The sequence below is a fragment of the Equus quagga genome, chromosome 15 (assembly GCF_021613505.1).
Source record: "Equus quagga isolate Etosha38 chromosome 15, UCLA_HA_Equagga_1.0, whole genome shotgun sequence".
NCBI lineage: Eukaryota > Metazoa > Chordata > Mammalia > Perissodactyla > Equidae > Equus > Equus quagga.
Window position 1 is genome coordinate 15242653 of NC_060281.1, and position 18671 is coordinate 15261323.

The window sequence follows — 18671 nt, forward strand, 5'->3', positions numbered from 1 at the left end:
AATTCAAAAATCAATAAATGTAATCCACCACATCAACAGGCTAAAAAAGAAAAATTACATGATCCTATCTATAGATGAAGAAAAAGTATTTGACAAAATCTGATTCACATTCATGATAAAAATGCTCAGTAATTAGAAATAGAGAGCAACTTCTCCAACTTGATAAAGACTATCTACAAAAAGCCTACAGCTAACATCATACTTAGTGGTGAGAAACTCAAAGCTTTCCCACTAGATCAGGTACAGGCAAAGATGTCCCCTATCAACACTCTTGTACAACATCATACTAGGAGTCCTAGCTAATGCAACAAGACAAGAAAAAGAAATAAAAGGTATACAGATTGGGAAGGAAGAAATAAAATTATTTTTGTTCATGGATGACATGAATGTCTATGTAGAAAATCCAAAAGAACTTACAAAAAACCTCGTAGAACTTGTAAGTGATTATAGCGAGATTGCAGGATACAAGGTTGATATAAAAAAGTCAAATGCTTTCCTATAAACCAGCAATGAACAAGTGGAGTTTGAAATTAAATGCCCAGTGCCATTTATAATAGCACTTCCAAAAACTGAAATATGAATAAAACTAACAAAATATATACAAGATCTATATGAGGAAAACTACAAAACTCTGGTGAAAGATGTCAAAGAAGAACTAAATAAATGGAGAGGGATTCCAGGTTCATTGATAGAAGACTCAATATTGTCAACATGTCAGTTCTTCCCAACTTAATCTATAGATTCAATGCAATCCCAATAAAAATCCCAGTAAGTTATTTTGAGGATATTGACAAACTGATTCTAAGTTTATATGGAGAGACAAAAGACCCAGAATAATCAACACAATAATGGAGGAGGACAACATTGAAGGACTGACATGACCCAACTTATACAGCAACGGTAATCAAGATAGTGAGGTATTGGTGACAGAACAAAAAGACCAATGGAACAGAATAGAAAGCCCAGAAACAGACCCACATAAATGTAGTCAGCTGATCTTTTACAAAGGAACAAATGCAACGTAATGGAACAAAGATAGTCTTTTCAACAAATAGTGCTAGAACAACTGGACGCCCATATGCAAAAAAATGAATCTAGACACAGACCTGACTCTGTTCACAAAAATTAATGCAAAATGGATCACAGACCTAAATGTAAAATTTAAAACTACAGAACTCCTGGAAGATAACATAAAAAAAATCCTGAAGACCTGGGGTTTGGTGATAGCTTTTAGGATACAACACAAAAATGATGATCCATCAAAGAAAGAATCGATAAGCTGTTCTTTGTTAACATTAAAAATTTCTTCTCTGTGAAAAATACTATCAAGAGAATGAAAGACAAGTGATAGACTGGTAGAAAATATCTGCAAAAGGCCTATCTGATAAAGGACTGTTATCTAAAATATGCAAAGAACTGTTAAAATTCAACAATAAGAAACAAATAACCTGATTTTAAAATGAGCCAAAGACCTTAACAATCACCTTACTAAAGAAGACATAAAGATGGCAACAAGCATATGAACAGATGCTCCACATCACATGTCACCAAGGAAATGCAAATTAAAACAACAATGAGATATTACTGCACACCTATTAGAAAGGCTAAAATCACTGACAACACCAAATGCTGGCAAGGATGTGAAACAACAGAAACTGTCATTCACTGCTGTGGGAATGCAAAATGGTACAGCCAATTTGGAAGACAGTTTGACAGCTTCATACAAAATTAAACATACTTTTACTGTACAATCTAGTAATCACACTCTTTGGTATTTGCCAAAAGAATGTGAAAATTTATGTCTACACAAAAACCTGCACATGGATATTTAGAGCAGCTTTATTCATCATTGCCAAAACTTGAAAGCAACCACGTCTTTCAGTAGGTGAATGGATAAACATCCAGACTATGGAATATTGTTCAAGGCTAAAAAGAAAGAGCTGTCAAGCCATGCATCAGAAGACAGGGAAGAAACTTAAATGCGTATTGCTAAGTGAAAGAAGCCAGTCTGAAAAGGGTATCTGCTGTATGATTCCAACTATATGACATTCTGGAAAGGGGAGAACTATGGAGACAGTAAAAATACCTGTGGTTGCCAGAGGGTAGGGGGAGGGAGGGATGAATAGGCAGAACATAGAGGATTTTTAGGACAGTGAAAATAAAATACTCTGTATGATACCTTAATGATGAACACATGTCATTATACATTTGTCCAAATACACAGAATGTACACCACCAAAACTGAACCTCAACATAAACTATAGACACTGAGTGATAAGGATGCGTCAATGTAGATTCATCAATTGTAACAAATATACTACTCTGGTGGGGGCTGTTTATAATGATGAAGGCTATTTACGTGTAGGGGCATGGAGTATAGGAGAAATCAATATACCTTCCACTCAGTTTTGCTGTGAACCTAAAACTATGCTGAAAAATAAACTGCTCTATTAAAAAGAATTACTCACATTAATGTTCAATGTTTGCTTAACTGCACTACTATTCTCAAATTGCATTTACAATTTAAAAGAGAACTTCTGCCTTAATCTTCTCTGCTTCCTAGTACCCCCAGCCCCGCACATACATACACACATGTTATTATCCCTAGAAGTACAATTTTAGCCATGTTGGTAAGGTGGTTCTGGGCAGCTAACCCACTCCACCTCCCCACGACCTTAGCTCTCACACACAACCCTAGAATATAATGGGGAAACCACCTGAAAAACATCTAACTTCCAGAGAGTAAGATTATCTACAAATCTTGATTCTGTGTCTATAATCATTTCCCTCTCCTCTTGTGTCCTCTCTTTGCTTTACTCTGACACAAATGGAAGTTGGGAGGCATAAGATATACCTAAGTTCGAAATACAATGTGTGACGTTGACCTTGGACATAAACCTGATTCTCCCTCTGCTTTGAGAACAGTTTCCTCTTCTGTAAAATGAGAATAACAACATTGTCTACCTCACAGGATGCTTATGAGGACTAAATGAGATAGTTCAGATAAAGGTTAGTGCAATGCCTGGCACATAATAAGCACAGTATTACTTGATCTGTTCACTGCTCCTTTTCATCTCTTCTCCCATAAATGCTTAACCAGCAATAAGATACTCAGAATTAGGGCTTATTAAAATATATCGCTGCTTTTCTATTTCTAAACAAACAACCATTTTACATGAGGTCCCATGTAGCCAGCGCTCTGCTTGATGCCCTTCAAATGAGATCAATTTGTTTTCCACCCTTTCACTGTCCACCACTTTTACAACTACATGTATCTATGCATCTCACCTCCCTTGAAGCTCTGAGGCTCTAGGACATCCCCAGGTAACCCACGTGGGATCAAACTCAAAGGGAAGCTTCGGGTCACTTCAGGGAGGCCTGCTTTAACTTAGGAAAACCACAGACAGCACATCTGCTAAAAGGTTCCATAGAGCTAGAGACGGTATTCAAGATGGCTGTAGTTAAGGCCAAAGACGCTGAAAGCCTGCCACTGTAGCTCATGATGACCTATTGGATGCTCTACTGGAAGGAAGGTGAGCTGCACCATGTCTGCGGGGGAGGAGGCAGAATCATGCAACCTTCTAGATATTCTACACCACCCCAAGCCAACTTTGAATCCTCCAAGGCAAGTGATTTCCAGGACTGCCTCAGTCCTTCTCCCATACTCCTCTTACTGTCCCAGCTTTTCGGAATGTCCTGGGATGTCGCAAAGTCACTCTGACTCTCAAAAACCAGACAAAGGTATATAATTACAAAATTTACAAAATGGCCACTAAGTGTTCAAGCCAGTATGAGGAATAATTTGAGGCCGTTTTCTGTTTTCAAACCAAGCAATGACCAGGCCTTGGATACATTTCTCCTAAGCTAACACAACTCAGTCAGAAACACAGCCAAGTACCTGCACCGACCATATTAATCCAGTTACTTCAGCCATTCAAACAATCAAATGATCTCAGTTGTGGTGAAATCTAATTGATGTCATGGCAATTAAGCCTTAAACATTCTTCTCAATCAGTCATAGAACCTGAGACTTGGTATTTCCCTCAGCAGTTCAACGTTTAAAACCTAATTGCTTACTTTAAACCATACCAGAATAAGGGACCAGTGATAAATGTGTCTTATTTCTGGTTCAGCACCAACTGCATGTCTAACCAGGTAAATTGTTTGGCACCAGTCTTCTCAAATTAAAAAAAAAAAAAAACAACAAAACATGTTGCTAAAACATTAAGGACAGAGTAATTAAGATAATTGAGATAATAACAATGAACCTGATTCTCCCTCTGCTTTGAGGAACAGCTATACATCAACGCCTGCTGTCCCACCCCATGGGCAATGGCTAACTTGTAAACTTGGTTACATCAGCTTCAGTTATCAGACCTCAACTTCTGCTTTAAGAATAGACAAAAATCAGGTCCAATAATAAGTACAAGTGTTATGGGAGAAATCAATGTTTGCTAATGCTTTCAGATCTTGATTGAAGAGTGCCTGGGGGAGAACATTTTTTAATAATTATGTTTGCATTCTGTTCACATAAATTCACTCAATTTTCAGTGTGGCTGAGGTTCAGCTTGCCCTCAAGTTTTTTCTATTATGTTCTACCTTGGGAAAAGTCTTGTGGAAGCAAGTTTAGAGTGTTGTTTTGTTATTACTACTTTTTTGTTGTTGCAAAGTAGGTTTTGAGAAATTCTTTTTTCCTAGAAGATAAAAATTTGCAACTGAACAGTAGTTGACATCATCCTGTTAAAACCATACACCCTGCTCCAGACACGGCAGACTCAGGCAGCTGCAGTTGACATCCCTGAAAACAGGGCTGGACAACATAATGAAAGCACAGATAGATATGGGCAGGGGCTGTTATAATAAACTCAGCCAACTGTTCAATTAATAATTTTTTTAAAAGAACCAAATCTTACTAAATGTCAATGGAGCTTTCATTTCAAATCACTTGTTTAATTTCATGTGCAAATTATGGAAACACACCAATTTCCAAACTATTGAAACAGATTTTGGAGCCATGTTGTTTGAAGTGACTGTAGTTTAGAAACATCTCTTTTCAATTAGCTCTGAAATCTCTTTCAACAGCCTTTCATAAATAGGCCAACATCAATGGCATGCTCAGATTCAGTGCGGATCTCTAATGGAAATGCACAATGGGCCTCGCGCCATGCCTGCAGGGGCAAACATCTTCCATTTCACACAGATCCAATGAGAAGTTCTGCCAGCTATTCTGGGTCCTTCACTTTTTGGTCTCAGCTTTAGCTCATCGCTAATCAATGCCTGTGCTTTTTAATTACACTGTACAGTCAGGAATGATTTGTCACTCATTGAACCTGGGAGGTCTTCTGAGCCATCACTGATGTCAACAGCTGCAAAGGCAAGGTAACTTTAACTGCCAGGATTCCACATTAGAAAAAAGAGACATTTCCCTGATAAAGGCAATGCTGAGTTTGGAAGAAATAATGTCCTTATATTTAAGTTGCACCAAATACTAGAGGTCTAACTTTTCACTGTCCAGAATCCTGGACTGGAAACTCCTGCCCACCAAAGGATTTATATAACTCTTGTATCTCCTGTACCAATGATCTGGGTGATACTGGACACTCAGTAGATATTTATTGATTGGTAATAAGTTTTATTAATTTTTTATATTGACATTTCCCTCTGGTAGCTAGAAGAGAAATTCTGAAATTGACTTTATGTTCCAATAACTAGGAATGCAATGCTGCATGGCACTTGAGAATGAAGATCTTATTTTTCAATAAATGAATAACTATTTCACAATCTGAGGTAATAGTAAACATATTTATCAGTTCTTATATCAGTCTTGCCCAGAAAACAGGTTATTGATGCTAATCAAAAGAAAAGAAAAGAAAAGAAAAATCTTTGGGACTACAAAGAAATAAAAAGCTAAGTTCTAAAATCTCTCACTACTATCTGTTTTCACTTTTTTCTCTCTTTTTTAAAGTCTTTTCTGTCAAAATGTACTGTAACACAGCTGCTAGACTACAGCTGCAAAAGTAAGTAACTGGGAAATTACAGTTCTGTGTTCATTTGGATACTGTATCTCAAATAGATCTAATCCCACTCCTGATGCTAGCAATAAGAGGATTCTCTAGTTATATATTAATGTAATGGGTAAGAGAAGCAAGATATTGGTATACTATTCCTAACATAAAATTAGTAAGTAAAGGTATGATTTGTTTCTCAAAAGGTAAATTAGTAGATAATTATTCCATTTGCAAAATATACATCAAGTGTGCTCTTAGAATTCCTTTACATAGCAAGACTCTGTAGTGCCTTTAAAATATATTGTTTCAATAAAACACTACAGGCATTCTCACTAAAGTTGGGAAGAAAGACAAAGAAGTCTATTGGCTCCACTCATCTCAAAGTTCTAGCCAATAAAACAAGGTAAGAAAAGGAAGTAAAAGGTATAAAATTCAGAAAGGAGAAGTCAACATATCATTATTTGAATATTATATGATTGCCTATGAAAAAATACGTACGGTTATCTATGAAGGACCAACTTAACAGCAACGAGCACACGCAGCCCTCAAATCTTGGTTTCTAATACCACTCTAAAGTAGAAGGAAGCAGGGCTCCTTAGAGAAGTGATTGATCCTAGGGTTGGGGAAGGGAATAAACAAGATGAGCCTGGAGCATCTTGTAGTGTCAGAAAGTAAGGAAGTGCTTAAGAAACAAAACGAGTGGGAGATGTCAAAGGAACACAAAGCCAAGTGAAAGAGCTCCTAATGGCCCAAACTGGAATGATTTGAGCAACAAACTAAATAACATTGTATTGGATTATAACCCAAGGGAGAAAATATATATCCATCAGTCCCTTTAGATAGAAACAAATCACTGAATAAGTAAATACATGGGAGAAGAGACGAATCTCCCATAGAGAAGAATTGCAAATAATTTATGTAGCTACCCCTCCCTCAGGGAGGTGAAGCATAGCTCCCTACAGCTTAAGTATGAGGTGTGCATAGTGACTTCCCTCCAAAGATTACAGTGTGGAAAAGGGGAGTGGGGAAGAGCAAATTCAGAGTGGAGAAATCAGATAAACACTACCTTGGCAGGTGATCAAGGTCGACATAAAAAGTGATGTCACATTGATAGTACACATCCCAGATATGTCACGATAAAACAGAACTTCACCTCTGTGTTCTTTCTCTCCAAAATGCATAATCTCTGCATTTTGTCCTTTCTAAGCATAATACCTCCATAACTAAGAGATTAACAATTTGACCACATAAAAATTTATAACTCATAACACAATGAAAAGTCAAATTAGCTGGGAAGAAATTATTTGCAACATACCCTTTAGGAAAAAATAATACCTTTAACATTTAAAGAATGCTTTTAAATCAATAAGATCAATTTCTAAGGCCAACCTCAAGAAACAGTAATTCTCAAAAAAATGAAAAGCCCAGTGGATATAGGAAAAATATTCAACTTTACTAAATAAAGATATGTAAATAAAATCAAAATGAGATAGTATTAACCACGATTTTTAAAAATAACAATATCCTAGGTAGGGCAAAAGGAAACAGGTACAGTTGTAAGTACAATTCTAGGTAAGTGTGAAATTTAGTAAGTTTCTAGAAACAAAATTAGTCCATACACACACACATACATACACAGACTTTGACATAGAAATTCTACTTACAGGAATTCATCATAAGAAGGTAATGGAGGATATATAAAATTATTTATCACTAAAGATCTCTAATAATAGGGATATAATAAAATCAATTATTGTAATATATGAATCATAAAACTGGGCAACTAATAAAATCAGCTATAGGTGATTCTTTACACTAATATGGAAATATTTACAATGTGCAAGAAATAAAAGCAGTTAACTTTTATTTTCAAATAAATATGTGTATGCAAAAAAATTTTTACAAATCACGCTTACCTATGGGAAGTGGGATTGAACATGAATGAGGATAGGAAGACTTCTTTTCCTAATTTAAAACATATATTGTTTGTGTTTGTAAAGCATCCATGCATTACTGTATAATTTAAAAACTAACAAAGATGTTATTTTCACCAGCCCAGTTCCAAAAGAAGTACTGCCTAAGAAATCCCCCTTCATATTTTAGATATATAGGTATAGAAAACAATAGCCGGAAAAATATACACAAAATGTTAACAATATTTTTCACTATCATAGGATTAGTAAAGATTTTTTTTTTTTTGGCATTTTCTGAATTTTCCAATTTTTGTGTGTGTGTGTGAGGAAGATTTGCCCTGAGCTAACATCCATTGCCAATCCTCCTCTTTTTTTGCTTGAGGAAGATTAGCCCTGAGCTAAGGTCTGTGCCAGTTTTCCTCTACTTTGTATGTGGGACGGCCCCACAGCATGGCTGATGAGTGGAGTAGCACTGGGATCTGAATCCACAAACCCCAGGCCACCAAAGTACAAGCATTTGGAACTTGAACCATTTGGCCATGCGGCTGGCCCCCATGAATTTTCCAATTTTTAACTAAATAAAGAGATTGTAACAAAAAGTTTTTTGCAAGAAAAAATAAGACCAGAAAACATACGGTAATTTGAAAATCTTTTAAAAATTCAAAAACAATGCATACATATACATTTATTTTAATATGAAACCTAGAGTACTAGAATTATCCTTAGAAAACTGAATCTCATTTTATTTTGTTTCATGCATTTACTTATTCAAGTATTTTTGGATCAATCCCTAAATAAAAGACAATTTCAGGAAAGAGAAACGACAGCTGAGATTACAAAGAATCACAAAATTAAAGTTTAAAAATCCAGGAAAAGCCCATAGTAGAGAAACTTTTGCTACAAAGTGCATAGAATATAATTTTTTGGCTTTTAAAAAGTTATAAATTCTCGAAATTAAACTTAGACTGTATCTCTATAACTCTAACATAACTGATCAGCACAATTAACTACTAATGGATATGGGACTAATATTTCTAAATTGTTCTGTTATTCATGGAACAGAACATATAAGACAGAGTGAATTGAACTGACTAAATCTAAAGTCATGACAATAAAACCTTAAAGAACTCCAAACTCAGCGGCCGGATTATCAGAATCACTTGTAGAGCTTTTTCTTAAAATATTAATAGCACAGTCCCATCCAGTCCCCACGAGTCTGAGTCTCTGTGGAGGGGCCCAGCACATGCATTCTTTAAAAGCTCCATAAGTTAGTGTGATATGCACACCAACATTATGAATTGTGGGGTCTAAATAAGAGATTTGATGTGTTTGAGCCTGAATTACTCATTGAGACAACCAGAGAAACATGTTTATAAACGGTCATTCACTTTGTTTCCAATGTGCTCCTTTTAGTCACTAAGTACGAATTTTTTGCCTGTTTGCTTACTTTGCACCACACATTGAGCTGACTATCTCAATTTCACCATCTTCCAAAAGAACCTGTATGATACAATAAATCTGCTTACTTTAAAAAATAAATTAGGGGACAGCCCGTGGGCCAAGTAGTTAAAGTTCCACGTGCTCCACTTCGGCACCCAGGTTCATGGGTTCGGATCCCAGATGCAGACCTACTCCACTCATCAAGCCATGCTGTGGAGCCATCCCACATACAAAATGGAGGAAGACTGGCACAGATGTTAGCTCAGGGCTAATCTTCCTCTAGCAAAAAAAGAGGAGGGCTGGCAATGGATGTTAGCTCAGGGTGAATCCTCCTCATCAAAAACAAAAAAAAGAAATTAGATATATTTAATTATCACAATATAGTATACCTGAACTGCTATAATTATAAAACCTGTAGAATTTCTAAGACTATTAAATGTGATATTTGGCTAAGATGTCCACCAGGTAAAAACAGCAAGGGGAGCAGGTGAGTGAACTAATGATACAGAAGCCTCTGGAAGTTACAACCCTATAATATCTTGATATAATAGAAGATTTCTGAAGTGGAACCAAATTTATAATCTAAAGGAATTTCTGAGCAGAGTGGCCTCTCCAAAATTAGAAAATCCAGCAAAATATAATGAACCTTATCTAAGTTGAATAGCCCCTAAAAATTAGTTAGTGTGATTTTTTCAAAGGAAAACTGCAGTTGTGATGGTAAAACAGGCAGTAGTGGAAATAATTTGAAATTATCTGCTTTAACCAAGTCAAACTTGAGGAAATTTTCCAATTGAATGTCACCTACTCTTTTGATTGAATCAAACTTGAGGTCCTTCAGGTCAGCTGAGATCAAAACATAAGGCCATGTCGAATCAGCATATCAATGTCGGTTAAAATGATGTCTCTGAGTGATGGTGCACGGGGCAGTTTCTTCCCAAAGGATATTAAAAAACATGTCCTGCTTTTCCCAAAGCCACTGTTGCCTTTTATTGGGCTTCTTGCTTTCTGTGTATTTCAAAGAAAGTTGCAAAATGAACTGATTTCCACACACAGTTTGGTCTCTTTATCATCAGGTTCTCCCATTAGGGCCTCTGAGGGCTTGCGCAGGGGCTCTGGACTTTAGTCCTCACTCTAGAACAATGTAATCCTACGAGCTTGGGCACGCCTGGACGTCAGTTTCCTGAGCTGCAAACTGAATGATCTGTAATGTTCCTTCTAGTTTTACGTCTCTTCAGTCTCAAAAGGAGTGAGTGCTCAGCATACTTAACTGACAGAAATCAGTTTTTAAATAACCTCATTCAATTGCTGAACCAAAGTACATCATTTCCTAGATTGTAGGATGTTAGGCCATAGAAAAGTGTGTTAGTCAACTATTGCTTTTCTAATGCTGCATAACAAACCAACCCCAAAATTGGTGGCTTAAACAACAATTATTTATCATCTCACTCATAGATCTGCAGTTGGTTGGCACAGTTCTGCTTCACCCTGCAGAATGTGGGGTGGCTGAGGCAACTCTGTCCTGTGTGTCTCATTCTGAGGTCCAAGCTGGAGAGGTAGCAAATACCTAGAGTATGTTCTGTTAGTATAAAAGTTTGGGAGCTCCCCACCTAGGGCAGGAGGAAAGACCAACGCCTCCTAAGACTGAATTCGAAATTAGCAGATTGTTACTTCCACCTACTCCCCTGAGTCAAAGCTGGTCTAAGGCCAAGCTTAATATGAATAAGGCAGGGCAGCAGACTTTTTCCACTGAGGCGGGGAGTGGTACTTATGAAAAAATTCTAATCTACCACAATGACAGACAGCCCAGAGAGGAAGGAACTCACGGATGCAATTTGCTAGGTGACTTAATTCAGGGGATAATTAACTATCATTCACTTACTCAACAATATTTTGCAAGACCTTCTATCTGCCAGGCAGTATTCCAGGAGTAACAGGGCTTGCTGGTAGATTAGATACAGAGGGTAAGAAAAAATAATAACAAAAAGATAACTAAGTTTTAGGCTTGTAGTAGTTTGGATGATGGTACCATTGGCCAAAACATGGAAGACTCGGAGAGAAGCAGATTTGAGGTGGGGATTCATAAGATCTGTTTTGGACTTTGACATGAGTACTGGTTTTCACACTTTACAAAATACTTTCACATACATCATGTCCTGTTAATTTTCATCTTGACAAGGTAGAATGGGTAATAAACTATTTTAGTGTTCTATGGCCGTCTTAACAAATCAGCACAAATTTAGCAGCTTAAACAACACAAATTTATGGTCTCACAATTTCCTTGGGTCAGGAGTCCAGGTACAAGTTAGCTGGCTCCTCTGCTCAGGTCACATAGGCTGAAGTCAAGCTGTCAGCCAACAGCATATCCTCATCTGAGGTTTGAGGTCCTCTTCCAAGCCCACTGATTGTTGGCAAAATTCATTTCCTTGTGAGTGTAGGATTGAGGTCTTTATTTTCTTGCTGCCCATTGGTCAGGATCACGCTCAGCTTTTAGTAGCCACTTGCCTCCATAGACAGATCACAGCATAGCCATTGGCTTTCTTCCTCCAAGCCAGTAGGAACCTGTCTATGCTTTATTCTCTCACCTGCTAAGAAAACCCTGCTTTTAAAGGATTCATGTAGACTAGGCCCTCCCAGATAATCTTCATATTTTAAGGTCAACTGACATGGGACTCTCATTCCATTTGCAAAATTCCTCCACAGCAGTACATAGATTCATGCTTGATTGAACATGCCAAGGACAGGAATCTTGGGGGGACCACCTGTGGAATTCTGTCTACTACATAAGGCCACTTTGCAGATGACACAACTGAATCCTGGCTGAATCAACCACCATTGAAAAGCCTGTCTAGTGGGGAGGCTTCTACCAAACTTGGTCTTGTGATTCAATCCAGGGCCCTTTTTACCCTGCCAGGCCTCCTCTCTTTCTCCAAGAACACTTCTTGCAATATAATGACCACTTCCTTCCTACGAACTCCTGAATTATAAAGAATATAGCACCCTGGGGCCAGCCCCATGGCCGAGTGGTTGGGTTTGCACACTCCGCTTTGGCAGCCAGTGGTTTTGCCGGTTTGGATCCTGGGCACAGTCCTGGCACCACTCATCAAGCCATGTTGAGATGGCGTCCCACATGGCACAACTAGAAGGACCTACAACTAGAATATACAACTATATGCTGGAGGCTTTGAAGAGAAGAAGAAAAGAATACAGCACCCTACGAAATTATAATTGCTTGATAGACAGCTCTTTTTCTATCAAGCATCTCAAAGTGCCAGCACTCTACAAAATACTAATTTAGGTAAGTCCTTTCCACTTCCCTTCCACTCATCATGTCAAGAAGTGCCCCTTACCTCTCTAGCTTTTGAGGTTATGGTCAGAGGTAGGGTGGGTAAGCCCAAGGAACTCTCTGTGTTCTCAAACGACTAATGACAGGCACTGTGGCCAGTCTAATGGTATCTAGTAATAGGTGTGCCTTAAAGAACCCAAAAGAAAATGTATTAAAACTGAGACTCTTTTTTTTAGGCCTGACAGAGTACATTCTGGAAATGACCAGGAAAGAACATAAGGTCTAAAATGTGTCCTTTACATGAATAAGGAAAGAATATATTGGAAGGAAAAAAAAAAGAAGGCCTCTAGCACAGACATAAATTTTCATGTCAGGGGACATGAGAGGGATATCAAAGTGAATATTAAATTAATCCAGGACAACTAACCTAAAAGACCTAAAATCAAATCTGACATCAATCTCCAAAACCCGGTGATAAATCTATGGCTGGACATAAGAAAGATGATTTGCCTAACTTAAACATGCATATCAGTTTCCCAAGTACTTAAAGGAAATCTGGGAATGTATCACAGGTGACCCCAAATGTACACTAAATGCCGGGCAGCTCTTTTCATTTGGATTTTAAAATTAAGAGACATAATCATAACATTATTTTTCCTTGATGCAAACAGATGAACTGAGCAAGAACAACAAAAAAGACAACTTATTCTTTCCATGATTAATATTTCTTCAAATGTCTGCATCTTTCTCCGGTGCTCTCTTGACTTCTCTTCCTTGTCATCAGGAAGCATTGCTGATAGCTTGTTGCTAGGCTCTGCAGAAAGAAACCCAACAGACCCATGTAAGGCTTGCTGGATTTCATGGCAAAAGCTCAACTAAGAAGTCACTGGAAAATTAACACCAAATGGCCAACCCACTGCTGCTGCCAATGGACAGAGAAGCACATCGTGTTGCTTACATGCCTATCCTGGGAGCTTCAATAAGACCTGCACAAAGACTGTAAGCCTCTTAATGACTAAAATCTAACAATTAGGAACTTAGCAGTGGGTGAAGCAGGGGGAGACTGAGTTTTCTTTTAGGTAAGAACACATTTCCTTGCCTATTTCCTTGTCTTTTTCTTGTAGATTTCCTTTTCCATGCAGATCTCCTTTTCCGCATTCTCCTTTTCCTTCCGTATTTTTCAGCGCCTGCCCAAAGGGGCCATCGTCTTCCCCTGGGAACTAACTTATTTCACTGCTCAGAGGAGACTTTAAACACCAACTGCTTAAACGAACATCTTTTGTGTTCTTGGCACTCTTTTTATCAAACACACTGTGACAACCTGGAGATAGTTACCTCGAAAACATTAGCTCTAGAAGTGAGCACCAAAAACCTTTCCTCCCATATTTTCAAAGAGTGATCAAGGAAGTAATACATTCATGTTCAGGAAGGTAGCCATATTCTCCAATATGTTCCTAGTAGTAGAACTGGCCTAATCAGAAGTTTTATACTCTTTGATTTGTTTAATTATTTATCCATTTATTCAGTGAACACTTTATCATGTGCTTAACATGTGCAAACGCTACCCTAGATGCGGAAGTACAGTGATAAATGCCAACGTGCCCCTTTGGAGAAGTTCAGTTTAGCAGAGAAACAGAAAAACATTTAGAATATAGATAGATTAGAGTTATAATAGGAATTCAAAGTGATATGGGATCATAGAGGCCAGAAAGTCAAACCTAAAGGAAAGAAGGCTTGGTTCAAGAAGATAAAGGAGGTGATATTTAGGCTGGGTTTGGAAGGATAAGTAGGAGTATTCATTTATTTATTTTTAGTCAGTTGGTTACTACTCACCTTGCTCCACAAAGGAAAGACTTTCAAAGATATATACAATAGCAAAAGGTAACATACATAAAAAATAAGGTTTCAGTTTTTTTTAAATTGGGTGGGAGAGAGTGAAGGGAAAAGAGGGGAAATCCCATTAGACATAGGAGTGAAATTAAAAGCATGCTATTAAATGTCTATGTATTTGTGAGACAAGGACCACAAATTTGATTCCAAGCCTTGCAGCAAGCAAGTCTAAAAGAAGTTATGGATTAGTTCTCAGAGAGAAGAAATAAAAATAAGCCAACATTTCTCAGGTTAAGCATTTGCAAAACAAAGAAGTCAGGAGGCAAATGAGCAATTTCCAGAGGTTTGAAGTATAGACTGGGAGTGAGAAATGAGAATGAGTGAAGCTACAGGGGTAAGGGAGAGCAGGAAGATGTGTTTACATCACATTAAATGAAGCTGCCAGAGGCTTTTAAGAGGGGAAAACAAGATCAGATCTCTTAGTTTAGGAGGGTGGGAAAGTTATCTAGGTGAAAGTTGATGAGCATTTTAAGGTTTTAGCAGTGGAGCTGTATAAAAGAGGAGAAATCCAATTATATTAAAGAGGTAGAAGTGAAAGAACAAGAGGAACGCCATACCAGTGTATTGTACCTCTAAGCCTTTGGATTTTGTGTTTTCCATCTATGTGTGACAGGAATTAGATCTAGCCTAACCACCTACTTTTCATAAAGATAGATAAAAAAGTAAAGTCTAATGGGAACTAATTTATCTTTTACTTTCCTCCAACAGGAGAAGAAGGAAGAGAAAATACTAGAACAAATTGCTTTGCTTGAGTTAAAATACTGTGGTTTGGGGAGGGGTTCATAGTTGTGAGTAGCTGGGGAGACAAGATGACACCCCTACAGTAAACACAGATGAAGAGATGGTTGAGGTGATGCAAGAAAAGAAAATGGGATGAACCCCAACACGTATTTTACATGGTTCAAAATTTTGCCTAAGACTTACCCAATGGAGATGACAGTCACATTCAACACATTCAACAATTCAGTAGCATACACATTGGACAAAACAATTTAACTGGTGTGATAATTTGCTTTGAAAATAATATCTCTAGCTACTGGGTTTTATTTACTCTTAATAATTTTAGTTCATGGTGTAGCCATTTCTTTTTACTACTTTTACATCTTTAAAATTTTTTATATTTTATTTTTTCTAAGGCTATTTCTCAGTTTTTAAATTTTGAATTAATTTTTAATAAGTGATTCCTCCTATAACTTTAAAATCAAAGAATAGAAAAGTTAAACAAGAGGCAACTGTGATATAATAATAATGATGATGGTTAATATTTACCAAGCACCCATTAGGTGCCAGAGACTCTTCTAAGAGTTTACATTATTCACTAATCTTCACAACTCTATGAGGCAATGACTATTAACAGCACCCCTTTACAGATGAGGAAACTAAAGCATAGAAAACTAAAGCATTTTTCTGAAGCATAGAAAAGTGAAGGATCCTAGGGCCAACCCTCTTCATTTTTCACCAAAATCAGATCTATACTGGAGAAATTTCACCAGAAAAAGTCAGTGTGCTGGTTCTCAATAAATATATGTTGAATGAATGAATGTCACTACATTTGACACTCTCAAGTGACAGCTTGCCCTTATTAACAATAAACAATCATCTTAATAACACATTCCATTTGCTTTCATATTCTGTCATCACAAGAACCCTGTGAGGTAAGTAGGCAGAAGAAATTGAGGAACCACAGAAAAAGAGACAAAAAAGGAATAGAACAGGTCTTCCAGCTCCCCTTCTGTGTTCTTCATAACATATAAATCATCTTTTCTAAAGACATAAACTCCTGCTTCTGGTGTCTTTCTAATTTATTCTAATACCGTAATAGCTATGTCACCTCTATCAACATGAATGGTTATCATTTCCTGTCAAATGATGTAGTATATCCCGCCAGGTTTTCTAACTTACAAAAACAGTAATATTAATTTTCTTGACTGTACACAAAACCTCCAAAAGAAAAAAAAATCTCTAGAAAAATTAATCATGAAGATATACAAACATCAGAAACTTAAAGAAAAACCAGTAGAGAAGAGTTTAATGATACAACTTCAATTCTAAATTCTTCATGTTGCCTTTACAAGTGATGCTATTGCTGCCATATATGTCTAGGATTGCAATTCATGAACCCACCATGGAGGGAAATTTGACAATATCTATCAGAATCACAATATGCATACCTATTGACCCAGCACTGCTACATCTTGGATTGGTTTCTAAAGATCTACTCTCACCCAGGGTAAAAATACTTAGATATGGATATTTATTGCAGCACTACCTTGAATAGAGAATGTTGGAAATAAGCAGATAAGAGAGGATAAGATGAATTAATTATAATGTATCCAAAAATTGCATACTACATAGGCAAAAAGAAAAGAAAAGGACAAGGCAATCCGACATGTACTAATAAGGTAAGACCTGCCTCCAAGACATGTTAAGTGAAAAAGCAACATGCAGGACAATAGGCATTGTACATTATCAGTCTTGTTAAGAAAGAGAAGGAGGAAGATTAGATGAATAAAAATATAGGAAAGGAAAGAGAAGGAGAAATATATGAAATGCCTGTATATGAATAAATAACTCTGGAAGGAAACAGGAAAGTAATGGTAAGGGTTGCCTTTTGGGGAAGGGTACTGAGTGGCTAAGAGGCAGGAGTAGGAGGGAGACTTACACGTACGTACTTGTAGCGATATCAGTCATCCAGCAAGAAGCTGTCAAAATGAAGCAAGAAGTACAAGAGATTCATTGGGGAAACACTTGTGAAAGTTAAAAGGGAGAGAGATCAGGAGTGGGTAGGGAGAGGCTTTGGACTGTGATGCGGGTTTGACACCTGTGAGAGGAGAAAAAGGAAGAAGGAAAAGTAGGAGGAGCCTCAGAGTGCAGGGCAGCTCTGAGAAAGTTCCAGCCAGGCCACTGGGGCACTGCAGAGACATGAGGAGTTCATCAGGCAGAAACAGCCTGGCTGTGCCATCACAGAGCAGCCTCAGCATGAACACAGGGCCAGATCCTGAAAGCACGGCAGCTGGAGGCTGTCAGCTAACCACACTCCTCACAGCAGCTCTGAGAGGGAGCTCCGGGTGGCATGCCTCCATGACTAGCAAAATATCCTTTTATATATCGGGATTTTCATTTCCTAGGTATACGATGACTATATATTGAATAATTTTATAGGAATGCTGTTGAATAATGCTTAATGACACAATGAATTGTCCAGGCAATATTATCAAGCTGAAGAAAGATTTAAAAAATAATTTACATAGTGTAATCAAAGTCTTTTCAAAAATAAGTGAGGTATATAAATGTATATATCATGATAAATATCAATGCATCGTCCAAAAAAGATTGAGTACATGCAACAAAATATGATCAATAATTATAGCTAAATAGTAAAGACAAAAGTTATTTTTATCTTTTTCTTTGTGCTTTCCAATTTTTTTTTTAATTTTACAGTGAAGATACTGTGCACTTTTTGGTTTTGTTTTGTTTTCAAAGGAACTCTATCAAATAGTGCAAAAGTCATCTGGCTAATTCAAAAGTGCATTCCTCCCCTCTCATTTTTTCAGTGACTCAGGCAACTCCAGAAGTATGAACCAATTATATCCTAAGGACAGGCTCTGTGCTGCCTCCCATGATAGGTCAGGATGAATTAGACATGCAAGTCAATTAAACGAGACTGTGACGTCCAGAGTTGCAGACCTTACTCAAGCTGTTCTGGGTCTACCACAGGCTCTCTTATCACTGATGACCTCCATAACATGAGACCGGCACGAATGTGTTTCTAAAGGCAGAGCAGAGAAGCACAGGAATTCAAAGCAAGATTACAGACCTGCCTCCCCAGCACCAGGCCCACAATACTCTTCGTAACGTCTACAGACACAGTGTATGTGTAATATCAGCTCCAAAGGAACTGATATTCTGTCATAAAAGAATTATTTGTAAGTATGTCTTCTCCTGCTGGTGAGTTCTTCTAAGGCTGAGGAATAGGCTTTACCTGTTTGTTCCATCTCTGCAGTGCCAAGCACAGTACCTTGTAGTAATATGAATGTTGACCCTTACGGAGCTCTTTCAGCTACCAGGCACAGCACTGTGCTAAGAACATCTCATTTAATCTTCACGACCTCACAGGGAATGTGGATGTAACTATCC